Source organism: Oryzias latipes, chromosome 7 (genome assembly GCF_053564925.1).
Source record: "Oryzias latipes strain Hd-rR chromosome 7, Olatipes_Hd-rR_3.1".
In the NCBI taxonomy this organism is placed as follows: Eukaryota; Metazoa; Chordata; class Actinopteri; order Beloniformes; family Adrianichthyidae; genus Oryzias; species Oryzias latipes.
In genome coordinates, this window is record NC_136243.1 from 30943451 (window position 1) to 30971019 (window position 27569).

Here is a 27569-nt window from a genome sequence, read left to right on the forward strand (position 1 = left end):
AGAGGGTTTCAGTCTAATGAAATGGTCTCTGACGTTGGATTTGGCTGCATTGCTAATTGTGCTGACTGGTTTGTTTGCAACTTATGAACAAGGATTTCAAAGCTGTAGGTGGGGCTCATTGACCAGAAACCACATGTAGCTCCAAGCCGGAAGAAACAGGTGCTTGTAGAAGTCGATGAGGAAGTCAGCTGATACGGGCTCCTCTTCAAAGCAGAGAAACCATTGACCTTATGTGTATACATTTTTATGTTCTATTCTGTTACATTTCTACTTGTTTGATGCAACTTTTTATGGTCCAAGTTCTCAGTATAGAAGCAAAAGGTTGTGTAAACATGTAAGCATTTTGAACATGTGCACTGCAACTGTCCCAATAATTATGACACATGCTTTTATAATTGTGATCGATATTCTAAATGCTATGTTCTGTCCCTTTTTTTGTCCTGAATCTTTATTCTGCAAACAACAGCCATCACTCAGACAGTTCCTATTATTATTTTTACTTTCCAGGGAATCTGCCTGTTTTGAAAAGTATTGTTGCCTGATCCTTCATCATGCGTGTGAAATGCTAACATTGGGAAGACACAACTTTCCTTCATTAAACCTTTGTTCAAGATGGTAAAACGTTGGTTATTAGGAAAAAATGAGTAGGCTAGCCTTGAATTATACATAGAATAATGCACATAATTATCTGCCCTGGAAAGAAAAAAACAGCATGGTTGCTGTGCAGCTCTTCCGTTTGTGGACTCAGACTTTGAAATTAAAAGGTGACTTTGCTTCAATTAAGCAGGGCGTTATTTTAAAACCGAAAGAGCTCACCTGTTGTTGTGAGGATGAAGTGTGTTCCAACAGCCAGAGGAGGACAGTAACAAAATTGTAGGGCGAGCCGGGCCTGTGGCGAGTTGAGGGCAATCCAATGATGCTTACCGTTTTAATTTAAACTGAAATCCTTTGTAAACGGAAGTATACAAAACATCCCCCAGCAGATACACACAAACCCCAAAAGAGATCTCCTTTTGGCTTTCAAATCGATGACAGTGGAGGCCAGAGTCTAATTAATATTCAATGTTGGGAGATGCAGCATCAGCAAACCTGCCCCGGAGCCAGCAGATGAACCTATTCACACCCACTCTGTTTGGAACACCCACTGCTGCACTGAACACAAAAACGTAAAGAAGCAAGTGAAAAGGCACCCTTGGGTGGAAAACGATCGGTGTGAGGGCGCACTTCTGCATACAAGCAAAACAGTATCCATAAGGAACAACTGAACTTCTTCACTGAAGCTACGATAACAGCATGATTAGGGCGGAGGTGGACTTCTCACTGTGGGCCTGGCCATGGTCGTGTTTGTGTGTTTGAATCAGCAAAATCCCGGCTTTCAGCCGACACCAAACCTCTGTTTGCAGCAGCTTGTTCAAGTTCAATTGGAATCTGCCTGACCTATTTCTTTTGAGGTAAACTAATCAGTTATGTTTTCAGCTGTTCAAAGCTCTGTTCAAGCCGAACCTGGTTTGCACGGGTCCAGGTACAGAGCTTAGTCAATGCAGCAAATCAGTAGTTCAGCTTTGGTCTGTGATGTGTTGATGAAGTGCCATGTTGGAGCCAGGCGACATCAATACCCAGTGATTGGTCCAGGTCAGTCTGTGTCAGCATTTCTATGGCAACCACTCTTGTCAATCAGGAGTGAGCTTTTTGGAAGTTAACACCCCTTTCACTGAAAGTGGGAAAGGGAGAATCTGTAAGTCAAACATTTCGAGCGTTGGAAGTGCAGGTAAGCATGCACCACCTATTTTTTATTGAGGCATCTGATTGGTCAATTTATAACTTGAATAACTTACAATGAAGAAAAAATAAAATTATCAAGAGCATGTAAAATAAAAGGTAGCAAGAATGGTTCTTCTGACAAACATAGTGAATGAGTCTTTATAATGTTTATTTCTCTTCAGAAGTCTATGGAATTTTGATTGACTTCTTAGAGTTCGTAAGTACTTCCTGTCTGAAATGCGGGGGGGGGGGCGGCTCTCAGTCCAGTTCTCTTATACAGTCATTAATATGAGAGATGAGAGCAGTACAAGACATTTTTGAAATCCAGGTGACCTCACGTTTGGCCCTCCTAAAGATTTTCAGAAATCGTTGACAGGTGTGCGTTGCTCTCCTGCACAATGCAGGGCCGTGTGATTTAGTGGCAACAGCATTTGGCTGAACTGAGAGGCTGGGGTCTGAGTTACGGGCCGCGGACAGCCTCAGTGTTGTGTGTCAGCTGTGAATCAATGAACATGTCTAAATATAAACTTGTTTCATGTAACGCTGACAAAATCATCCGAATTTGATTTTTCATTGTGAATGCAGCCGATGGTTCCTGGAGGAGCCACATGGAGGAAACAAAGGGGTTCTCCTCTTTCTGCGCTCACATACTGAGGGCAGGTTAAGGTGAGAGCAAGTTCTCACTCAGGAAGAAGAGTGCAGGTTCTACGCCTTTTGGCTGCCTCGTTGTTCTCTCTGTGGACGACATCTTTGGGCTGAGAATAGCATTGACTTGCCCTTTGTTTCACACAGATATATAACTGTCTCAGCACAAGGTCATGCGACATTCTCACACTCTCCCTCGTCTTTGCTTCCTTCAGCCTCGTCCTCGCTCGATCTCAGATTACAGCAATACAACAACCAATGGGAGCTATGCTAAATCAAGTCGAGTTTCAATTATCCTTATTGTCAGCCACCGCTCTCCTCCATGCTAATGCAGTGCGCTGCCGTAGGTCGGTGGGCCGTAGAAGGTCCGGAGGAGGGTGGGGTGGACTGGGGACTTGGGGAATGAGCCGGTGACACATTGATGGATCTGAGTCCTGCTTCGCATAATCATTCTCCTGGCCACTCGAGGACAGAGAAGGAGGAGGCGGCAGAGACAAAGAAACGGACAGAGGGAAGAGGAGGAACTAGAATGCCAAGCAGTGCATTATTCCCGTACAGGAAAACAGCGAAGTGATGGAGAGGGAGCTGAGTTTGTCGGGGGGCCGGGGGAGATCAGAGCTGCAGCTGCAGTTGGTGATAGCAGCGCGTGTGTTAACATGCTACCTCCTTCCCCTTGTACATCTGTTCGCTCACTCCCCTTCGCTCTGAGCGGGGCGCCGCCAGGTGATCATTTTCTCTGCGAATTAGGGCTCCCGGCAGATTACAGTCCATTAGGGTGTATCGCTGTGTATCAGTGTCTCCAGCAACAAACTGAGCATGAGAGTCAGCACACACAAGCAGCAGGAGCTGGAGCAGCTGTGTGCAAGTATGACACTTGTTTTTTTCATGTTGCTGCTTCAGATCAGGACCTAAATCAAAGCAACTTGAATTGCACTTAATCTTTTTGCATGAGGATGCTGCCCACGATGCACCACAGAAGACTGGAAGAGCTACAAGGCAACAATGAAAGCATCTAAATATGGTTGAATTACTTCCCTGTGTACCTTTGGGGTTGATTCATCTTAACTTTTAAAAGATATGAGGTCTTCAATATGTAGTAGAGTTCAGTCATCCAGTAGCACACAAAACGTACACAACAATTAAGTGTAGACTGGGATTGACGTCAGAGTCCATGATTTAGCTGTCAGAAAAAAGAATAGAAATAGATCAGTCAGAGAACATGCTGTGCAAAAAGTACACATTTAAACCAAAATATCTAGATTGCCCCTAAAAAACAAATCTTCCAGGAACCGATGAGACAAAAGGAGGAGTTTTTAGGAAGATTTTGACCCTAATGTGAAACTAAAGGCAGGTCAGATAGATTGTGTATTTAAGGTGTTAGCATTTTCTTTAAAGCTAAAGAGCTACAATAAAGGGATAAAAAAGGCCACATGTGGCCATGAAGCTGTTCTACACCCTAACAAAATATAGTCCAGCTGAACTTAGTTATCCTTAAGGTTCCTTCCTGATCTTCAATTTTCTTCTCCATTGTGTGGCATCTGCATGGTCAATAGGGATTGCTCCAAAGAACCATTCAATTGTCAATTGCATGTATCAAAATTCTTGAACACTAAAATCGCCAAATACCGTATTTTCCGGACTATAAGTCGCACCGGAGTATAAGTCGCACCAGCCCAAAAATGCATTATTAAGTAGAAAAAAACACAGATAAGTCGCACTGGACTATAAGTCGCATTTTAACTTTCACAACCTTATATTACACAATCATAGCAGACTGTTTATCTAATAATTTCACATTAATTTTTTCTCAAACTTATTTATTTATTCTTTTCATGAAGCATCATTGGCCAACTAATACTCTGTTTTCATCCTGTATTTGTAGAAACAGTTGTCATTTTTATTGCATTTCTGAATCTATGAAATCATTGGAAAATAGAATATTATGTTGTTAACCTTCAAGATCGTACTGTAAAAAAAAGTTTGCTGATTCTCTGAGTCACTTAACACAGTGTTTTTCAACCTGAACCTTTTGAGCCACGGCACTCTTTAACCCTGACAAAAATCCCGCGGCACACCAGCATCCAAAAAAAAAAAAAAAGCAGAAATTCATGGTCTGTATTGATCGACAGCCCCCCCCCGCAATCTCACGTGCATTTTTGTGATAATTGTGGCCGGAAAAGCAGGAGGTTACGGCTGTTTTCTCTAAGAGATGAAATGAAAGTTAAATTAGAAAATTAAGAAACTGTTTGTTTGTTGTGCTTTCAAGACATTTCACAATTCTGCAACTCGTGCGCTGGGACACTGGCCCTTTAAGCCAATGCATCACGGGAGATGTAGTGTGAAAACTGCCGAAAAATTGCAGAAAGACTCGCGTCTCTGAGCTTCATTGTTTTGTTCACGTGTTCCACGGTCTGACACCGGATTCTGTAGAAAGCTACACCGCTAAAGACGAGCTTTAGCTGGTACTTTTGTTAGAACTGAGCGACTTTATCAGCAGAATTAAGAACAAGGAAGTGAAGACTTTAAGCACTTCTGATTGGTCAGACTGATGACATGTGATTAAGACTTCAAGAATGATTGGCGGAGACAGTTAAAGGGGCGGGACTTTTCCGCAAACTGTCATATCTGCAGGTAAATCGCGGTACAGTCATTCTTATCAAAATGTCTTTAATAGAATTAAAGAAACACAAAGAAAAAGTAATTTTAAGATCTTTTATATTCTTAACTACTCAGTGTTTTATCAGGGCCTGTTTGGATGAACAAAAAGCTGATTTCCTGGAGATGAAAAATGTTCTTAGATCAGTTAATGAGGGCAATTTCCCACGGCACACTTGACCATCTCCCACGGCACACTAGTGTGCCGCGGCACACTGGTTGAAAAACACTGACTTAACATACCTCATACATCAAATTGACCCAGGAACATCATCTCTGTTCCTCACAAATGAACATAACAGGAGGGTTAACAATGTATTTATTTCAATTTAGTTCTAATATAAGTCGCTGCGGAGTATAAGTCGCACCCCTTGCAAAACTATGAAAAAAAGGGCGACTTATAGTCCGGAAAACACGGTATATTATTACGAATAAGACAGCTTGGCCTTGCTGTAATCCTCTGGACTGAACTGGATTGTAACAACAGCAGTAACTTTGTTGGTTTTTGACCTTTGCAATAGACAACTTTGCTTTTCAAAATACACTTTAGAAACACAGTAAATTTTAACATTTCAACCTTTAAAAGCCTCTCCTGTCCTCATGTTGTGTGTTTTTAGGGTGGCAGTTTAGCTCAGGGGGTAGAGCAGGTCATTCAACTACCGAAGGGTTGGCGGGTCAATCTCCGCGCTCCCCAGCCAGCTGTCGCCCCCCGAGCGCGGCTAGTCTGCAGCTCACCGCTCCCCCTAGGGGATGGGTCAAAATGCGGGATAAATTATCAAATATTATTATTATTATTGTTAATATTTATTCACTGCTGGTAGTAAAAACTTTAACAATTCTTTTTAATGCATCCAATGTTTTTATATCTACAATGTAAAAAAATATATTTATATTGGTTAATGTCTTTGAATACTTCAATGAGAGTCTCACAACAAAACTGTCGTACATCACCTCCAATGTTCACCTCAAAGCAGAGAGCGTCTCCTCTGCTTGTCCTTTTACCGCTACAATAACCAGAGGGAGCTAAAGGAATTCAGTATCAGAAAAGCTGGATCCAAGTTTTTGAATTTTGAAAAAATTACTGTCTATTTTATTGAAAGGACCATTGTTTAGAATTACTTTGCCCAAATTCCTAACATGAAGTCAATTAAATATGTTTGACTTAAAGAGGAACACTAATACTGCCATTCTGGTGAAAATTCCACAAGAGAGCAGATGAAGTTGAGCTAAAATGTTTTCAGCGTTTAGTACTATGTGTTGCTGTAAAGTGGACAGACAGAGGAAGAAGTCTGTGGAAGGAGAGGGGGGTAATCCTTAAGGATCAGTTTGTAAAATCATTTGATAGCAGTAAAACTTTGGGATGGGCCAATATAATTTTTTTCTGGTTGATACTGATAACCGAAACGTGACTATTCAGATAATAGGCAAGGCAAGGCAAGTTTATTTGTATAGCACAATTCGTACACAAAGTAATTCAAGGTGCTTCACAAAACAGAAAAATGCATTAAAATCACAATAAATCATAGAAATAATCAACATAAAATTTACTTTAAAAGAAAAGGAAAAAAAAAAAAGATTTAAAAAGAAAGGAAGGAAAGAAAGGTGCAGATAGGACCTTTCAGTCATATACACGGCTAAACAGAAATGTTTTAAGTCTAGATTTGAACATGAACACAGAAGAGGCCTGTCTTACGCCTTCAGGGAGGCTGTTCCAGATTTTAGCTGCAGAATATTGAAACGCTGATTCCCCTTGTTTAGTTCTGACTCTGGGAATCAACAGGAGGCCGGTCCCTGAGGTCCTCAGAGTACGAGATGGTTCATATGGCACTAACATGTCAGAGATGTACTTTGGTGCGTGGCCATGGAGAGACTTGTACACAAGCAGAGCTGCTTTGAAGTCTATTCTTTGAGGTACAGGGAGCCAGTGCAAAGACCTGAGCACAGGACTAATGTGATCATACTTCCTGGTTTTGGTCAGGACTCGAGCAGCAGCATTCTGGATGTACTGAAGCTGTTTTACAGCTCGTTTGGACAGGCCGGTGAGCAGGCCGTTACAGTAGTCTAACCTACTGGAGACAAATGCATGAATAAGTATCTCCAGGTCTGGCTTTGACACTATGTTTTTGATTTTGGCAATGTTTTTCAGATGGTAAAATGCCGCTGATGTTACTGACTTGATATGGCTGTTAAAGTTCAGGTCAGAGTCCATGATTACCCCTAGATTTCTGACTTGATTTGAGGGTTTAAGAGACAGAGAATGAAGGTAGCTGCTGACAATTTCTCTTTGTTTCTGTGGGCCAAAAACAATAACTTCGGTCTTGTCTGAGTTTAGCTGGAGAAAGTTGTTCTGCATCCATGCGCTGATCTGTTGGAGGCAGTGGTTGAGAGAATCCACCGGCCCATATTCACCTGTTGTCAGTGACACATAGATCTGAGTATCATCTGCATAGTTGTGATAAGATATGTTATTACTGCGTATTAACTGCCCTAGTGGCAGCATGTAGAGGTTGAACAGAAGGGGTCCCAGGATCGATCCCTGGGGCACACCACAATTCAAGCCCATGTAGTCTGAGACACAACTCCCAATTTCAACAAAATATTTCCTGTCTTCTAGATAAGACTTGAGCCAACTTAGGGCAGATCCAGAGATGCCAACCCAGTCTTGGAGTCTGTGCAAAAGGATCCCATGATCAACAGTATCAAAGGCAGCGCTCAGGTCTAGCAGGATTAAGACAGAGACTTTTCCATCATAAGTGTTCAGGCGGATGTCGTTGGTTACCTTGATAAGAGCAGTTTCTGTGCTATGATGGGGTCTAAAACCTGACTGGAAAACATCAAACGAATTGTTTAATAAGAGAAAGTCAGTGAGCTGTTGGTAGACAACTTTTTCAAGGACTTTTCCTAAAAATGGCAGATTAGAGATAGGTCTGTAATTATTCAGTACAGTGGGATCAAGACCGTTTTTCTTCAGGAGAGGTTTAATGACTGCAGTTTTTAATGCCTCTGGAAATATTCCAGATTGAAGAGACATGTTAACTATTTGAGTAATTGATGGCAACACACTGTTCAAGACAGACTTTAGAAATCTAGTGGGTAACACATCAATAGGGTTTCTTTAGTATGTGGATGATCATGGACAGTTGTGAGGATCTTTATATTTGAAGGCAGTGAAAAGTCATCAAAGTCATAGGCCATCCAGGTAAGGGGAATTCTTTTATTTTATTTTGATGAAATTATGAAAAGAAAATACTCTTAGTGGTGTCTATGTTAATTTTTGGCAAATTTCTATTTTTAATTTTTTTTATTTTAATTCTTAATTTTGATTTGACAGATATTTTGTATAGATATCCACTTGGCAAAATTGCTCATTTTAATTTTTAGATTCAAACAAAGTTATTTTTTTATTTTATTTTTTTTGTGGTGATCCCTTGGTGCATTAAAGGAAAATAAAACTGCATACAGTTAATCTGCACAATTCTGTTTTGATGAGCTGAATGTTGCTTTGACTTAAATTCTTAGTTCAAACAAAATTCATGATTGGTGCTAAAAGACCCACTCTGATTTCTTCTGATAAATAAGAAGAAAATAACACTCAAAACTGTATTTCTGAGTATTTCTGTATTCAAATCATTGTGAAACAGGAGCAGATGAAAAAAGATCATATTTGTTACATAGAAAACACGCTGGGTGGGCCAACATGCTCCCTGCTTTGAGCTCTCAAATGATAATCGTATTAAAAGACCACTGCTTTTGCAATAGATTAAAACAATCAAAGTGTTTTTTTTGTTTGTTTTTTTTATTGGGGGCATGAATTCACAGTGTGCAGATTTGAGCTCGTAGGTTTTGGGTCATCTTTCCTCAAGCAGCAGATATATGGCTGGATCTGGACCCGAGAGCATTCTGCTTCAAGAGCAGATCCCGCTGGAGATGGATGTGTGACAAAACGTGCTTTATACATCCCAGCTCCACTGTGAGGGTGGAGAGTAATGGATATTGGAAGTGCTGAGCAGCCGTGGAAGGATGCGGGTGTGGCGGTGGTGGGTTTAGGGGATATCAGAAAATGCAGGGCTGTGTAGAGATGGATTGGGCCCGGCTGGGCCCCGGAATACCTGATATCAGTTGTACGTGGGACAAGGGAAAAAAAGGGGAGAAAGGGAGGTGGGTGACTGGAGACAATGAAAGTAGAAGAGCAGAGGAGAGTTAGAGGACAAGGAGAGAAACGAGGGGGGGTAATCCAGAGATGGAAAAAAAGAGGAAAACGGTGGACAATGGAGGAAGTTTGAAATGGTAACAGCCAGTTTTTGCCAAGTGAGCATTTCTGGAATGATTTATTTTGTATAAAACCCCTCAGACACATCTGCTTGTTGGGTTTCCACTTCCTGCATGCAGATCAGATGAATTTGTCGTCTTTGTTGGTTTGTGCTCTCGTCTTCCTGCATGGACGCACATTGACTTTGACAGCAGCGATCTGTGCAGACGGCTCTGCAGGAGCAGCGTTATTGTTCTGTATTTATCCCGAGGCAGTAATAGTTTTGGTTTGCTGCTTGACAGCTTTAAACACAAGAGCTTACAGGAGGACAGTATCAGCAGGAGGAAAACAATGTTCATTAAGAACCTTTGACCCACTCGTACACTGCCAGGATCCAGCGAAGGTTGAGTCTTCCATATCTGATGTGATTCCTTTCAGATGTGGAAGATAGACAAACCTCATTTAGGATTTCATTTATTCATGACTCAGAATTCAGGTAATTTCTTATAGAAGCAGTCTTTTTCCTTTTTACCTGGATGTACAAGAGCTCTGGCTTTATTAATATGGGCAGCTTCTCCCCCCACACATCTCATTCATTATAGATAACCTTACACAGGACCGCTTGAATGAAGGAGGGTAAAGCAGTGGGAAAATAGAGAAGTGTTAACTGAGCAGGACTGAGAGCAGCTCTTTAGATGTGAGAGATCAATTTCTTCTATAATAGAAGCTCTTTTTGATTTTTATGCTTGGTGACTTTGAGGTCATTGTGAAAACACATGCAAACCGCTGAGCTCTACGAGGAAGTGAGGGGAATAGGTCCATGTAAAACCAAAAAATATGTGACTTTTTTTTTGTTCGCTGACATAAGTCGCAGTTTTCTAAACCTCTAAAAACTGAACTATAATATTTTCTTTAAGAAGTCTCTGGTAGAACAAGAAATCTCTGATTGCAAATCTTGCAGATTCTACATTTTGATGCAACTCTACAGCAATTGCACTATTTTCCACTCACTCACATTACTTTGTAATGGTTACCACCTAAACACTAAAAAACTGTTTCTATCCATGACAGCAAGCTTGAAAAACATGTGAATTTATGTAACAGGTTGTGATTCAAGTGGAAACTTGTGGTCATGTTTTGTCTGTCGTCATCCCATTGGATGAACGGGAGCAGCTGACGAATGACAGCCAGGTGACAGGGTGACACACCTATTTTTTTTTTTTAAATGACGCGGGTGCGCGAAAGAGGGACAGCTGACGGCAGACCAGGAGGCGGAGGAGCAAGCGAGGCTCGTACTTTGGAATACTTTTCTGGCTACATTTTGGATTACACCAGACATTTCAATTCCTGGCGGAGTATTGTTCCCAAGAGGCTCGGATCGTTCCGGTACGAGGATCAGCGGCTGGCTCTTTACAGGTGGATTGCGTCCCGACGAGTGAGGCGGGGCGGCCTCCCACCTAAAGCGTGAAGGCCTGTTCACACCGGGACGAATTTCGCCGGCGATTTTCGCCGACGTTTAACGCCTCGTGACTAAACAAAGGGCCCCAATGAGAGTGTGCACACCGACGCGAAAAAACGCCAGGCGTTAAAGCGTCAAAAAAAAAAAACGCCTCGGGTTCGTTTTTTTTTTTCGACGCGTCGCGTCGAAATCTACTCGACCAATGAGAACGGCGCTTTTGCTCACGTGTCTGGAGCTTCTGAAGTTACAGTAAAACACAACTTGGGGGCGCTCAAACACAAAACTGCCTTGCTGAGCACACATACCAGCGAAGAAGATAGACGCCAGGTAGCATCTACACTGCCGCGAAGCAATAATGACGGACATTCTAAAACATCCCCGAACCAAGCACCAGTTGGAGCTACTGGTGCTTGAAATATTCATGTTTTCTTTGTTTGATTCTGACAAGCGTGTAAAAACTTGCTCTCTTCTTCTGAGTGAAAAGCGACTTTAAGAAGCGTAAAGTTGCGCAGCGCCACCTTGTGTACAGGAGTATTTCTGTTTTACATTAAGCGCCATCTAATGTCAGGGAATGAAATTGCATGTTCACTCCACTCATCGTCAGCGAAAATCGCCTGGGTGTGAACACAAAAAACGTGGCGAAAAACGCTGGCGAATAACGCCTGGCGAATATTCGTCCCGGTGTGTACGGGCCTTGAGACTGTCGAACACTTTTCTTTTCTTTTCTTATCAGACTGCGGGGTTTCGGGATTACACTTTGGTTTTGTGAATATTATGGACTTTGGGAAATCGGGCTGTTGTACATTGAATGATGAATGTGATGGTTGATTGATAAAAAGTTCATGCACTAGCAGAATACACAGCTGCACCAACAAGCGGTTATTTGTGTTTTTTGTTGTTAATATTATTGTGCAGAGATTGACAGGATATTCAATGCCCCTGCCGTAGAACGGCGTTGTGACATTCCCCTCTCAGTGTGGAGGATAGTTTGTTACAACTTGGTTCTACCTTATAATATCGGAGTTTCAGCTCTGGTTTGCACAATTAACATAATTCCTGTGGATTCTGAAGCAGAGAAAAGCAGCCGTGCACTGATATGCAACACTTTGAGTTGCGTTCAAACCAACCGCGATTCCTGCAGCAGAGGCATCCAGTTTCAATGTTAAGTCAATGGTACAGACGCGATCTGGGGTCCTGTGACGGCTTGAGCGACGGGCGCGGCGTGAAGGTCTAGCAGCAGCGTAACTTAGTTAAAAAATCTGAACTCTGGGTAAGTCATCTCCTCAATTAGGGGCTCCACTTTTAAATTTTAGGTTTCCTTCTGTTGATGATCATATCACTTGCTCAACCTTCATTTTTTTTTAATCAAACTTCACTAGAATGTAAAGCTACGGACACACCAGGCATGTGCCGCTGGTGCAGGAAGGCACTAAACACGTATTCCTGAACACGAGTGTAGACCATGGTGTTCCCTCTTGACAAGCAGGGAGGGCCGTCTTCTTTTTTAGCTTTTGCAGCTGTTCACGAGTGCATGTCTGCCACCTACAGTTGGACAAGGCTTACTTCAAAATATCAAAGCTGTGCACATCTGGCTTTTTCTTTCACAGCTCTATTCCAATATACGTCAACGACATAAAATTCCAAAATTTTTCATTTCACCTCCACAATCCAGTTTTCAAACAGTTTGCATTTTTGTGAATAAAACGGGATGCCGCCCATATGTTACTACCAAGTCCTTGTCCTGGATTGGTCAAAGTTTAACTTTTTCAATGCACGTTTAATGGACTCGCATTTTGTACGTGGAACCGAAAAACGGTCTAAAAAATGTGCGTGAATGCAGGTGTTTTGAATAATTGATAATTGATACTTTTTATTTAAAACAGTTCATTTCAGCCCGTCCCTTTTATGGTGGTCTGGTTTAGGGTCACCTAGACGTCAACAAAGACGCCATCTTTAAACATCAGGACAGTTATGCTGTTTTTCTTGAACTGTCTCTCCAGATGTGTATGTGGATCTTAGGAGTTAAATCAAAGGAGCGAAGAAAAACTCAGTTTTTCTGCAACATCTGGGTTTCATGGTGGAGAACAGTGGAGAAAAAGAACATTGTTCTCCACGCTATTTTAAACACTCAATCTTAATCCAGATCAGAGCAAACCATAGAATTGTTCTCATAGATATTGCGTGAGATGGCTGGCATTTAGGTTCAGGCTTCCTGGTGTGATCTCTGTGTGGAGTCAGTCTGCAGAGGACACTGCTGAGCTTTGAAAAAGAACATGGGGAGCATTTGAGACAGTAAAGTTGGAATCAGCAGCATGTTGCAGTCTGAGGGATGTGGATATATGGGAGTAATAAAGGCTTACGCCGGACAGAATTCCCCAGGAGATGCAGCTCGCTTTAAGGGCTTTGGTGCACAAGTGAGCTCTGAGGAGGCATCAGGGTTCAAAGGTCAGACTCTGGAGATGCTTCAGCAGAACTGCTTCATTCTGCAGATCATCTAGAAGCCATAAATAAAAACAACTCCTGGTTTGCCAGTTTATGACGAAAAATATCTGGGTTTTTTTTGGCTCCATCAGGGACTCAATGAAAATCCGAATGTATAGTTTTTTAACCTTGAAAATCAATTCATCTAAAATGTTTATTTTAAAGGAAAACCCAACCAACCTTGAACTGATCACCACACCTTTGTCATTGATGTCTCTCATCTCCTCAATAACCATTGTTGTATCTTTAGCCTTAGTCACATCCACCCGTATGGGGATGGACCCACATGGGTACTGCAGATTTTATGGGTTGTCCGGGCCCGTGGAGGGTTGCAGAGTGGAGCAGCACCATCTTAAGGAGAGCGCAAGGTGTCTTCCCTTGAGGCTTGCATGGCCAATTCAAAGGACGTCATAAAAAAGGATCATATGATTGCCACTCATGTGGTAAGTGTGTCCCGAACTATTTGTAAGGATAATGTGAGTTACACACATTTGGTATGTACGGGTGACGCTTTTGTACGATGCTTTAATGCCACATTATAGTCATTAGTAAGGTGTGAGTTAGAGAGAGACCAATTTTTCTTTTCAGCGCCAATGTCATTTATTAGTAGTCAAGAAGGCCAATAACAGATATTTTGAGTTGATATTCATTTGTAGAAAAAGCAAAAACATTCTTGACTGATGCGGATGGTCAGCAAAGAAACTTTCTTGCTTGTTTGCGCCGCTTCGATTACCGTTCATGTTGGCGCTGACCAGAGGAGGGAGTGGCCACGATTATACCCGGTCACAGAGCAGCTACGGCTCTTGCGCCGTTACATTTTTTTCAGTACGGGGAGGACAAACATTCATTTTTTTTATCATGCGATTAATAGCGTTAAACAACATTTGTGTTAGCGCAGTATAAGTGACAGCACTAGTTGTTGCTTGTAGCGTGACATGCAAAGATTGCGTGGTTTGCATAACTATTTAGATCACGCTGGACAATGCAAGAAACTGAGCGGCACAGTTGTACCTGAGCAACAATAACCAGTTCAATATGGGTCCACTGAAACTAAAAAAAAAAAAGCCAGATCCTGATACAGGTCAGAATAAAAAGCATCGTCCTGATAATCAACCCTGACAGATCGGTCTACTCCTAGTGTGAGTACTGCCCACAAATGCCACATGCACAGGTCGCGCACATGATACCCAAGTATCAGTAAGACGCCAGAGGACGCCCACACAAACTATGCTCTTATTATTCAAGTTCCTCATTTCTAAGAGTCAGACTGCATCGCAGGGGGTGCAGGATTTAGAGGGGTTTAAAAAATTAAAGGAACATTTGTGTGACACGCCTGCGTCTGTCCTATTTCATCCTATTTAACTACCGTATTTTCCGGAGTATAAGTCGCACCAGCCCAAAAATGCATTATAAAGTAGAAAAAAACACAGATAAGTCGCATTTTAACTTTCACAACCTTATATGATACAATCATAGCAGACTGTTTATCTAATAATTTCACAGTAATTTTTTCTCAAACTTATTTATTTATTCCTTTCATGAAGCATCATTGGCCAACTAATACTCTGTTTTCATCCTGTTTTTGTAGAAACAGTTGTCAATTTTATTGCATTTCTGAATCTATGAAATCATTGGAAAATAGAATATTATGTTGTTAGCCTTCAAGATCTTACTGTAAAAAAAGGTTTGCTGATTCTCTGAGTCACTTAACATACTCTTAACACTTAACATACCTCATACATCAAATTGACCCAGGAACATCATCTCTGTTCCTCACAAATGAACATAACAGGACACAACAATGTATTTATTTCAATTTATTTCTAATATAAGTCGCTGCGGAGTATAAGTCGCACCCCTTGCCAAACTATGAAAAAAAGGGCGACTTATAGTCCGGAAAATACGGTACTTGAAATGTATACATTTTCACTACAGCTTGTCGCCGGCAGCATGCCCGTAAAAAAATTGGCATGAACATTTTAAGTCCACATGCTCACTGAGCGGTCAATGACCTTGATATTTTGTGCGGGTCACCTGTGTGCATTGCTCAGGTTTTCCCATGTTTCACCTGCAGAAAGGCTGTATCCACTGGCCATTGTGACAAAGGCTTCTGGGAGACGGATTTCTTTATTTAGCATTTAAACTTTGGCCATACACTGCCCTCAAATATTGGAAAATACCTGTTCGGAAACCTGTTCAGGCGAAACTCAAACATTTGTGCAGTTAGCGAAGTGGATGAAGGTAATTTTTGTTAACCTGGAAACTCTGGAAAAAGACAGAAAGTATTCTAGTTTTGAGCTGCAACTTTTTTGAGAAACTTCAGAATTTGAGCAAAAGCCGCCTGTGAAATCCTGCAGGCATTAGAGTCTGATCCATCCACCTGTTAACTAAGAAACTGATTTGTTGATTGTAGGGAGAACACCTTGATTCTGATTTTGTTTGATTGAGGCTTTAACAGGAAAGTGAAGAGGCGTCTTCCTCCTCATCATCCCCCCGCCATGTCTCCAGCTGGAGCTGAAATGTGATGCTGTCAGCGCTGTAAGCGGAGCTCTGCTGCTTGTAACAGCCGTATGGAGGCTATTTTAGCAAAGACTCTGACTTTGTGAGCTGTCACATCCGATGAAGAGGACCGATCTGATGTGTGGCGGCAGGCGGGCGCCGGCGCATGAGGTGGAGGAGGAGGAAGACCTGATCTTTGTTTGGCGTTCCTGTACTGCTGCAGTGCACATGAGCAGCTTCCGCCAGAGCATGGAGCAGCACTGCAGTGCTCCCTCTCCCCCTTCCTTCCTCATCTTCTCCTTTATTTCTCTTTTTTTCCTGGACAACTGTTCCCAGTTTCTGCTTTCTTCTGTTATTTCTGCATTGACTTACCTCTGATTTGTTCTGACTTCTGCTTCCTTCTTTCTCGGTCACTTACAGTCTCCGTAGAGAGGATTACGTATCCCTGATCTGTTGAGTAGAGCCTCCCCCTTCGCTCAGCTGCTGCTGGGTGGAGTCCGGCTTTTCTCGCCCTCAGGGGCTGCGTCTCAGGGCTACAGCAGTTAGCCCCCCACTCATGTCTCTAACCCAGAGGCTTCTCCGGATCACAGGAGACACAGACTTTTGGTCGGCCCACTTTCAGCCTACGCTGCTCATGTGATAACAGCTCAGACTCCATCAGAGACGCTCGCGCTCCTTGAAGGCGCCCAGAAGTGAAGTTATTTTTCTAACAAAGCCACATTTGACTTTCCCAGGTTTGGTGTCCGCTTTGCATGAGGTGGAATTATAGTTTCTAAGTCCTCACAGAAGCACAAAATCAGCTGATTCGTAAGTATTCTTCCACTTTTGGTAGGTGTGTCCAGGTAAAAATGACGTGTGGCCTCAAAGCAGGAGTACACCAATGTGAGCTCCTCAAAAGTGCGTTAGGGCCATCCAAATCACTGTATCGTGAATCTTTCTTTTAATCAATTTTCTGTCTACAGATGCTCTCAATAACCCTCTAAACACCCACCCAGATGGAAATTGAGTTTTGGTGTTTTTTCTTATGATGGAGGACAAATACAAAAAAGAAAACTAGACTTCAAATTGCATTTCTGAGTATTTCTTTATTCAAATTGTTTCTGAATCAGGAGCAGACGTAAAGACGTAAATACACTGGGCGGGCCCCAACTTCCCTGCTCCGCTCCATTCTAATGCATCTACTTGTAGACGACTAGATCTATGTTTGTCTTTGTTTTCCTGGTCTGAGCTGGTATCTGGCTCAAAACTACTACTGGATAGCTCCAATATTGGTTGTCGTTTTTATTTCACTGTTAATGTTAAGCTGGGGGTGTGAGGGGCTGTAAGAGTGCAAGACAGTGGGTTAATACATAAGTCTCAGTTATGGGTGACGGTAGGGGGGCGGGGATGCTCCACAACTCAGAGGTACATTTCTAATTAATTACTGCCTCTCTGTAGAAACTATGTCCTAAAAATGGCGGGTTTGTTGTTGTTTGGCTAAAAAACAACTGGGAGCAATGAAAATAGATCAAACATGATCAGAGTGGGATTTTAACACTGTAGCTCGAGTGTTGATGAGCTTTAATTAACCTAATTTTAACTTTTTACACAATTAAATTCCCGCAGATTTGGAAACTGTCACATGCAGTATTGCGCTCACATGCACCACTTTAACTCCTTCACGCCTTATGCTGTCACTGACTTGCACTTTATAGTTTAATCCAGGACTCCACTTAATTTAGCATATACCAGAACATAAAAAGAAATAAAGAATAACTTTTAAAATGAACCGTGATATATCGAGGGAATACTGTATCTGTCAGGAACTTGTGGTGGAGGACCCAAAATGCAGGAGACCAGGCTTGGTGACACGAAATAAAACATTTAATAAACAAACTGAAACATGACAAAACTATGGGGCGAAACAAAAAAGTGACACAATGTAAGGATTCAGTGGTTTGGTTTTCTTTGTCATGTTTTTGGTTTCCTTGTCAGTCACACCTTCAGGTTCATGATCCACAGCTGTCTTCAGTTCAGTTAATTACCCTCAGCCTATTTAAGTGTCTTGGTTTCTGTTCATCCTTGTCAGGTCATCTGCTCTGTTTTGTCACAGTTTTGTTTCCCCTCATAGTTTTGTCATGTTTCAGTTTGCTAATTAAATGTTTTAGTTCCTGTCATCAAGCTTGGTCTCCTGCATTTGGGTCCTCCACCACCAGTTCGTGACACACAAAAGAGCAGATGAACAGAAACCAAGACACTTAAATAGGCTGAGGGTAATTAACTGAACTGAAGACAGCTGTGGATCATGAACCTGAAACTGGAGTGACTGACAAAATGAAAACCAAAAACATGACCAAGAACACAACACCACAGAATCCTTACAGTATCTTCCAAAGAGAGGGTTGGCTGTGTTTCAGTTGGCTCTATGGCAGTTGCTTGGTCAAGGTTCAAATTCGTTTCTTGGCCAACACACTTGACCCTTCAGCTGTTAGCAGCCTGACTGCTGCTTGGACTATAATTACACAGGTATCCTTGCTACTTCTGACAGACGTTCCTGTGTTTTTGTATTTCTCCTGTTTTGTCTTTTCTGCCCACAGTTGGTCACCACCAATCATCTCCACTGAGGCTGCTTCTGCTTTTTTCTCAATGCAGGAGATTCTACCTCAAGTTCTTTACAGTCTGTTACTTCTTTATTTTACATTTTAAAAACACTGAATTTAAAACATGGGCTCTAAATGGTCTATAATGGTGTAATACATATGTATTTTGAAGCTGCTTCAGTCTGAACTGGTGCTTCATGAATAAAGTGAAATCGTCTGCAGAAAGACAGGTGAAAGAAGCTTGTTACATCTGATGAGCAAGTATTTTCAGATGTTTTGACACAGTGCGCATGCGGTGTGTTGAGATTTATCAATTCTACTTTATGATTTTCTTTATTTTGCTCCTGACATTGAGTTGGAGGTGTCTTCCAGGTAGGGTCAACTCCACAGCTGCAGGGGGCAGTATAGAGAGAACATGAGTTCTGCCTTACCAGGTAGGTGGAGGTCGGAAGAAGTCTTAAATGAGGTGACAGTGTGCAGGTGAGGGTTTTTTCTGGCAGGCATGGCGAGCTCCTGAGAGACGAACATTTCAATGCTTGGATGACTTCGGTGACACCATTGGTATGTTCAATTTAATTTCAAATTTGTATTCGGAAATTTGAAGGAAACAGTATTCAACAAGTAAAATAGTTAAACGGCGCAACATTTGCAAAGGTTTAAAATAACAGTAACACCTTGATATACATTTCTGAAATCTGTTCAATCATGTTCTATTTATTTTAAGGTTGTCAAGCTCTCATTTATTCTTGGTGAAAAATAGAAAAATTGAAATGAGTGGAGTTGTCCAACGTCCTCCGTTGCCTCTTGAGCCCGGTCATGTTAGGCAGCCTTTGAAAATGAGAAAAAATAACTCCACAGTGTGTGTAGATGTGTGTGCCATGCCCCCCCCCCCCCCCCCCCCCCCCCCCCCAAAACCCATGACCCAGTCCCAACACATGATTAATTCTGCTTTAATCCACTTTATGCATTAAAGTCCATTCTAGAAAGGTCAGGGAGGGGTGGCACTGGCAGGAATTGAACGCCCCCACCCCTTCCTTAACGCCTTGTGAACTCAAGGCCAACTTTCTCTTAGTAAGCTTACAATAAATTCCCACTTTTCTCAGCTCCTCCTTTTCTCTCATTGAGAGAAATTTACTTCATTCAATTACAGTTAAGCTCTACTTACCAGGCCGGAGTTGTAATTCATTATTTGGGTTTAAACGGTGGTTTAAAAGGCTTTTTGGTGTCTTGCAGAGCAGTGACTGTACTCAGGAGTGGTGAAGCGATGAGGGCTGTAATTTGAGTCCTTTGCATTTTCTGTCCTCCAATGTCTTCTTTCCACATTTCATGCTTGTTGGGCCGCCTCAAATAGACTTTTTATAAGTCTGTTAAAAATGAAGGTGTCTATTCAGGAGGCATCATCGTGACCCGACTCCTTAAAGACCCGAGACCGACCGGGAACCAGACCCTGAATGGATTTCTCTTCTGTGGAGAACATGCAGCTGCAAATCAGACACCTTTTTAATCTAATAGTAGAATATATCAGAATTGATTCCTTTGTTCTTTTTTTCTAAGCTTCTCTTTGCGCTTTGGTTGCATAGTTCCTTCTCAAATACTTGGTTCTCTTTTTTTTATCTTGTGTATCTCAGGAACCTCATTTGTTGAACCATGTAGGACCTCATGTTTTGATGGGCTCCAACAAAAAAATATTTTTCTATTAAATTAGTTTCATTCCCAAGCAGAAATTCTATAATAGCTGTCATTTGATGCATTTCCTACCTTTTCTCTTAAAGTTGAACCTAATTTCTTGTTGTTTAGACCTTTTCTGTTGCACCTTCATCTGAGCTTAGAAAGACACATTTAGCATTTAGGCCATCAGAGTTTAAAATTCTCTATTGTAGGCAGCATTCTTTGTACCCTCTCAACATGCTGAAGGGGTTTCCCTACACAAGATCCTTGGTGGTGTCGCCTTTTTTAGCCTGGTAGAAGCAGGGTATCTAAACCTGTACAAATTTAGATGCCCCTTTTTTTCATTAGGTTGTTGTTCAACATTCCCCTTTTTCTCGTTAGGAGTCGATGCAGTGAATCAGTGTTCCCTCATTCGCATAGGTTTGGCAGGGTTTTAAGCTGGATGGCCATCCTAGCACAACCTTGTGTTTTCAAGGCACAGGAAGACCCAGATGGGGCAGCAGCCCTGAGGGTCTTGCCCCTGGATTTAAGCTCATTGCACGCTCTGGGAAGCAAACCTAGGTTTGCTGCGTCCAAAATTCTCTTACTGATTGTTGAATCACTACTCCGACCTAAAGTAAGTCGAAGGAAGAAAGCAGGATTTCCAGTTTAAACAAGTCTCATCATCACAGGAGATTTAGTTTATTATTAATTAGATTTTATTATTTTGGTATCTTCTGAGTTAATCTAATATTTGATGCAGAACAAGGACATTTACAAAAACTGTGATTCCATTAAGCCACACACAGCTTCAATTTCTATTTTCATACCAGAAGCACAATTCTGTCTGTGAAGTGAAGCTGCTGTGAATATTGATGCTCCACTCTGTTGCTGATTTGATTGAAACTGCTGATGTAGAAGTGCAAAAGATGGACAACTAAAAATATTTAAATTACAACTTGACTAGTTTGTTTTTTTTAGTAATCAGAGAAAGATGTTCTCTTGCTGTCTTTTTTATATCATAAGTTCAATTTTGTTTTTCAGAGTTTAGTCATAAATCGTGAAACTGAAAATGACAGTCATTAGCACAGTAACTCACAACATTCCTTGGTACTATGCTGAAAAGTACCAGCAGAGGACAGTGATGCACATTTTCTGTTGACTGTTGCTAAAAAAACATCTTTTGATTCATGATGAATACTGAAATCACTGGTGTCTAAGAGGCATTATCTCTGAATAAATGCACCATTTCAGACAAGGAGATGATGACGAAGTTTAATCATTAGGATTTCGTTTTAATAAATTATCAAAATCCCAGACAAAGACGATGTCGTGGTTTTAGGCTTTTATCGCTGCGATATGATTCTGGCAGGATCTTCCAGTGTGCTTTTCCGCCAATAATGGTGTCAAACCTCAATTAATATTCATAAATCAACAAGCGTGCACTAAAAGGAACACAAACCCCGGTGCAGTGATTCACTCCCTGGGACAGCAGTTTGAAGAAGAGCCAGAGGCTCACAACAAGCTGCTTCTGAACTGCGCGATTCATCATATTTTTATGACACGCCCAAATGGGGACCAACTTTGACCTGCAGCTACAAAACATTTTGGACCTTTTTTTTAATAAATTCTCTTGATGCTGTCAGTGATATTTTGAGATTGTTGAAGAAGAAAAGGGACGACACGACGGGTATGAGTGTTGGAAGTGAAGTGCTCCAGACAAAGCTTCATTTTGTAGCATAAAAATAAGAAAGAACCAGTTTGGTGTGACTGTTGACCTCATCTCCCCTCTTTGCAGGTCCCTTGATCAAAGGGAAATCAGGCTTTCTATTAAACTGTCCTTAACCTTTTTAACATTGCAGTTTTAGCTTCGTTGTTGACATTCTTTGAACTATCGTAACTCTTCAGCTGTTTATGCAATTTCTGTAATTCTTACAGATTCTTGAATGGAGAGAAACAGCTTCGAGCTGATATGTTGCAGCTTTCCATATAGACGCGATCAGAGGTCCTGCTGCATGTTTTGAGCGGCAGGACACTTTGGTCCAAGCAGCACAGTCCAATGTTTCCAGAGTTCAAATATCTGAGCTTTGGCCAAGCTTTGCATCACGTCAACCAACTAGGAACACAGTTTTGACATTCACATGTTGATGATATGAACAGCTGCAACAGTCCGAAACCAACATGGAGAAGCTGATTGTTACAGTTTGTGCCCCTCCCAAACTTTGTTTTTTCTTATTTATATGGAGACAATATTAAAAAGATCCTCTAATTTTATTTCTTGTTTTTATTTTTTCCCTCCTCTGACTATTCCGAGAAAGTAAGTCATCAAACTGAATCACGTAGAGACAGTAGAACAGCTGAGAGTGCCGACAGTCAGATGCAGCTCCTGCAGTGCAGGGTGAACATCACGCACTGGGAGAGTCTGAATGATGTCATGACCCATATATGGAGACGTCATATGAAGTTTCTAGAGCTCGTCAAAGTAAATAAACCTGGTCTCTCAACATTATCCATGTCTTCCATGTAATGATGAGGCTAAAAGCTTTGGACTTAAGGTTTATGGACACATTTTTGGACCAGCGCAGAGCAGTGAATTTGCCGTGTATTGAAGCAGAGCCAGTGGATGTGAACATAGCACAGGAAAGCCTAACTTCTAGGATTCACAGGAAAATAAATGTAGCAGAGGTGTGGGCTGTGTCTTGCACAAAAGAAACAGTTAGTTAGTGGCAATTTGGGACAGAAAAGAATATTTAATGTTAGCTTTAAAAATAATGACCGATTTCATTTCAGTCCGTCACCTAAACCAGTGTCTGCAGCTGTTTTTGCATAAAGTTGTGTCAGTTTGCGACTTACTTTCAAACACAAAACAGCAACCGCAATCCTGCTTTAGGTTTGATAAATCGCATTGCGTGCGCTGCGTTGATCCATTTGTATACTTCAGTTTCTGGTGCGTTCCACAGGAAATGGTCATGATGCATCCAAGGTAAATACGTGAAATGGAGTGCTCGTTTTTTTGTTTTTTTACTCATTTTATAGACACAATCTAGTTTGTAAATCAGGCTCTTAACCTGTAATTTCTCTCAATAGGAAAGGGCTTAACAAAGCACCTGCAATAAATCAAGGAAGAAGTTTTTTCCTCGCTGTGCATTCTGATAATAAAGACACGATAACAACATGTCACGCATTTATCTTTCCTGGTGCTTCTGAATGAGATGAGAGAGCTGCAACATCTGAGAAATGGTTCCTCTACCGTGAGATAGTGAAATTATATGCAAGTGGGTCACTTACTCAGGTCAAACATAACATGCAGGACAATTGCTGCAGCTGAATTTACTTCATACCTTATGGCAAAAACACTCTGAACACAGGAGAGAAAGAAAGGACAAGTTGCAGGTGGTGTGAAGCTCATGGTGCGTTAACCCCGAACGTGATTCCCACGTCAAATCTCGTCCACCGCCTCTCTTTGGGCACGCATCAAATTTACTGCTTGACGCTTTTCTGAAAATGTGTTTATTTTTGAAAAACCAGATGGTCCTGACATGTGTGGGAGGAGCTACTGTCAGAGGTCTCATCTCTGCATAGAAACATTGACTCTACATCAGTATTTCATACACAGCCGATTCACGGAAGACACGGATGACGTTTAAAACCAGGTTTAAGTAGTTTGAAGAGCTCTAGAATCGGTAAACTCGTCTCCAGGTCTCGGTTCATGAGATCATTCTGAGACTCTCCCAGTGCTGTGAGGTTCACTGTCTACTGCAGGAGCTGCGTCTGAATGACTGCCACTTTCAGCAGTACTTCCGTCTCTCGGTGACCCAGTTTGACAACTTCCTGTCCTGGATTAGTTCAAGGAGGAAAAAGAATAAATTAATTTAAAAAAAAAAAGGCAAACATTAGCTTCTCTTCCATGTTGGTTTGGACTCCACCCCCTGATCATATCAACAGGTCACAGGCCAAAGCGGAGTCCCTGATTGGTTGATACAGTACAAGTCCTTTGCTAAAGTTCAAATATTTGAACTCTGGACACATCGGACAGCGAAGCTCGAAATATGCTGCCATCAGACAGCTGCAACATGCCTGCTGCTCTGAACCCACCACAGGACCTCTGAACACGTCTGTACATTGACCTAACATTGAAACTGGATGTCCCAATAATTGCCTTTGATATGAGTATAACTTAAGAAAGACACCCATTACTTAATGGAAGACACAGATGACACAATCTAAATGACCTGAATTGACAGACCAGCACAGCATAAATGGTTAAAAGCTGATTGTTCTCGTAGATCAGTGAGTAAATAAGTAGTAGACGCCTTGCTGTACGCAGTTATGGAAACAAATGCAGTGCTCACATTTTCTATTAGCAAATTAATAGTTAATTTGTTAACTTTCCTGTGCAAATAGGATTTTTAAAATCATATATTCATCTTCTTTACCGTTTGTTCCCTTTCGGGGTCACGGGGCTGCTGGAGCCTATCCCGGCCACTTGTGGGCGAAGGATGTGAGGGTTTGAACTTTTAAAGTTAAAATAGGAAAGAAGTGTGAAAATGTTCACATCTGTCTGAGAAAGGTGAATAGTGAGGAGTTTTGCAGCCTTAAAACATCTGTAATTATGTAAAAAAGTTTCATATTGGTAATTGTATAATAAACACGAATTCTTAAAGAACATAAAGTCATAGAATTCAATAGGTAATGGCTAAACTAAACTAAACAGACAGGCTAAACTGGACATCCCTGCCCTATAGACCCTCCTTCTCTGTGAGGAAAAACTCCTAAAAAAACGGATTCTGGAAAGAAAAAAAAAGAAACCTCAGGGGTGTCCACATGACGGAGGGATCCTCCTCCAGGACAGACAGGTGATTACCAGAACTCTTAGAGAAGAATTAGCTTATTTAACTCTACAACTACATGTTTAAATAGTCCAGCAGATGGGCTTCATCCAGATGGAGTTGTGGGACAGCTGGGGGAGCGAGACGAGTTCACTTATTAGTGGTTATAAATCATGCATTCCTTGTCAGCTGATTGTACTTTTACAGGGTTTTTTATTCCACTTCTATAAAAACAATCAGACTCAAGTGCCCCCTAATTCTCATAAACATGACATATTCTGGAAAAGTTTCTCCTGAATGACATTTCTGAACGCTCATGTGCTTACAGTCCACTGTTCCAGGTGACGTCACGCTGTTTGACAGCGCTGCACAGCCTGAAGGTCACGCACTCCTTTGGCTGCCTTCATCCCCTGAACGTCATCCTCCCTCTGCTGAATGTGACGCCCGCTCCCCAACATCCAAGCTGTCGCTTCTCATCCCAGATAAGCATAAAGTCATAAAGAGGGGAGGGAGATCACATCAGCAGCTCTTCCTCAAACACATCACTTTCTATCTGTTCTACTCCTCTGTGTTATCTCCTTCTTGTTCTCATCTATCTTCCCAGATGTCTGCACTTTCATGCTCATTTTCCCTCCTTCCTGTTTCTTTTTTTTTCTTTTCTATAATTCGTTTACTCTTTTGGCCTTTCTCCCTCCGGTGAAGGTGTTTTACTTTAATATCTATCTGTGAACCTTTCTGTGTCTTTTCTCCTTGACCCATCTTGGTTTTTCACTAATTTCTTCGATCAGCATTTTATCCCCCTGTGTTTTCTTTGCCAGGGTTAAAATGACACTCCCACAATCCCTCACTGGAGGTGTTGAGGGGGTGAAAAGGAAAGTCCATCATCAGAGAACTGTCCTTCAGGATCACTTCCTTCTTCGGGAACCTGAGTCAGCATCAGATCACCTCTGCAGAGAAAGAAGTTAATGGACTTTGCTCATTTCAGAAGCCTTCATATCGATGAGGCTGGTTTGGGAGTGCGGGGCGGCACAGATGACAAATATGACTGCAACCAAACACAACAGCACAGTGCAAGCATCAACCTCAGCCCTTCACTGGCCCATTTGCATTTCCCAAGGACGAGCAGCGCATGAATCAAGCAGGGCTCTAGAGTGCAACCAATATGGTCGCACATGCAACACAGTTTTGCAATGGCGCAATAAATATCTTAGCCTTTCAAGGTATTAAAAAAACATCTTTGCAACTTTGAACAGCTCCCTGTGGTTTAATAATACTCAGGGTAAGCCCATAATATGGTCCAAACCAAACATTCGGTGAAAAACACAAGTACACGTCTTAGTGGCCGAGGTCCAGATATGCCTACCTGTGTGGCTTCAGATGCTTAAAGAAATGTATATATATACATTCATTCAACTCATAACTAATATTGTCAGTCAGCGGTTCCCTTCAGCCTCGTTTCCACAGAGCGGTACGGTCCAGACCTGTCTGATATTTTGAGCATTTTCATTAGAAAATAGGCCCATTAAGCCAGACCGAATCATACCATTTTTGGGCCCAAATTGGTTGTAGGAACTTGTATGTGCTGCTCTTAATGTAAAAGAAGTTTAAATTGTTATGTATAGAAAAAACTATAACATTTTAAACTTCAAATATTGTAAATGTTTTAAAGCTACAGTTTAAAAATGAACTGATTAACGGCCACAAAAAAATAAAATGTATTTCCTAATGAAAGAGAAATGGGACTTTGTGGTTCTTAAAAAGAATCCAACCTGAAATCCAACCAAAAAACCTCTTTTATTGTTTAAAGTAGCAGACTCCTGTCATTCATATAGTCATTATTTTCAAATAGTTTCAGAACCAACCCATTATTTTTTTCTCAAATGAGGTTTCTTTTGCTTTTTACAGAAACCGGTTACATTTGATGTCATTTCTGTTTTTGATCTAAGACGCCTGGTAATGTTTTAAACTATTTGCTTTTAAGAACACGTAAATGAAATATAGTGGATTTCATTTGTTGAGTTAGATCAATTTGCTGATCACAAATAAAAACATATTAATTTTATTACAAAAGAAATGCGTTGTGAGCGAAATGTCACTTATGAAGCCACTTTCTTTTTTCAGGTGCAATTTGACTATGATTAGATCAAAATATTCAGCAATATGTCATTTTTGCAATGGAAACCAGGATTTAGTTTCCAGGGAAGGAAATTTGGGAAACCCTGAACACTTGGATGGATTTTTAGTAGGATAATGATTTGTCTGTAAGACGGCTTTAACACATCAGAGGCTGCTGATGGTCAACATTTAAAAAGAAGAAAGAGCTGGGTGGTAAGAATGAGGCTGTTCCAAATGTCAAACGTGATAATTTTAGGTTTTCCTCAGAAAATCTGGTTACCTGTTGAGTTGATAATCTGAAAGTACAAACAAATGCCTTTTATTATAATTGTTAACTCAAACGATTAAACTAAGAAGCGTTTTTGTCAAGCATCGATAATGTACTTTGATAAGAACCTGACATTTTACCCGACAGTTCATTTCATTCTTGAGTTGTGTCAGAGGTTGTACTTAGCAGGTCAAACACCAGCACACGTTAAGGAAGAATAGATTTTACGCTGCTCATAATCAGAGCACACAGCCTGGACATCAGTCAGCTCTGTTCCGGCAGAGTCGCGCCCTGCTTATGCAGCCAGCTGTGTCTATTTTAAGGCCAAGTGTCAGTCTGCTCCATCCGAACAGAGTTTATTGACGAGCTGTCTGTCCCAGCG

The 27569-nt window shown here is 41.4% G+C and overlaps 1 long non-coding RNA gene across 1 annotated transcript; it reads left to right on the plus strand.

Moving 5' to 3' along the window:
• Positions 1-15093: 15093 nt before the first annotated feature.
• LOC144993937 (uncharacterized) lies at positions 15094-26879 on the plus strand. The gene is made up of 2 exons (XR_013657243.1): positions 15094-18889; positions 25133-26879. It is a non-coding gene; the product is annotated as an uncharacterized LOC144993937 (long non-coding RNA).
• Positions 26880-27569: the final 690 nt, after the last annotated feature.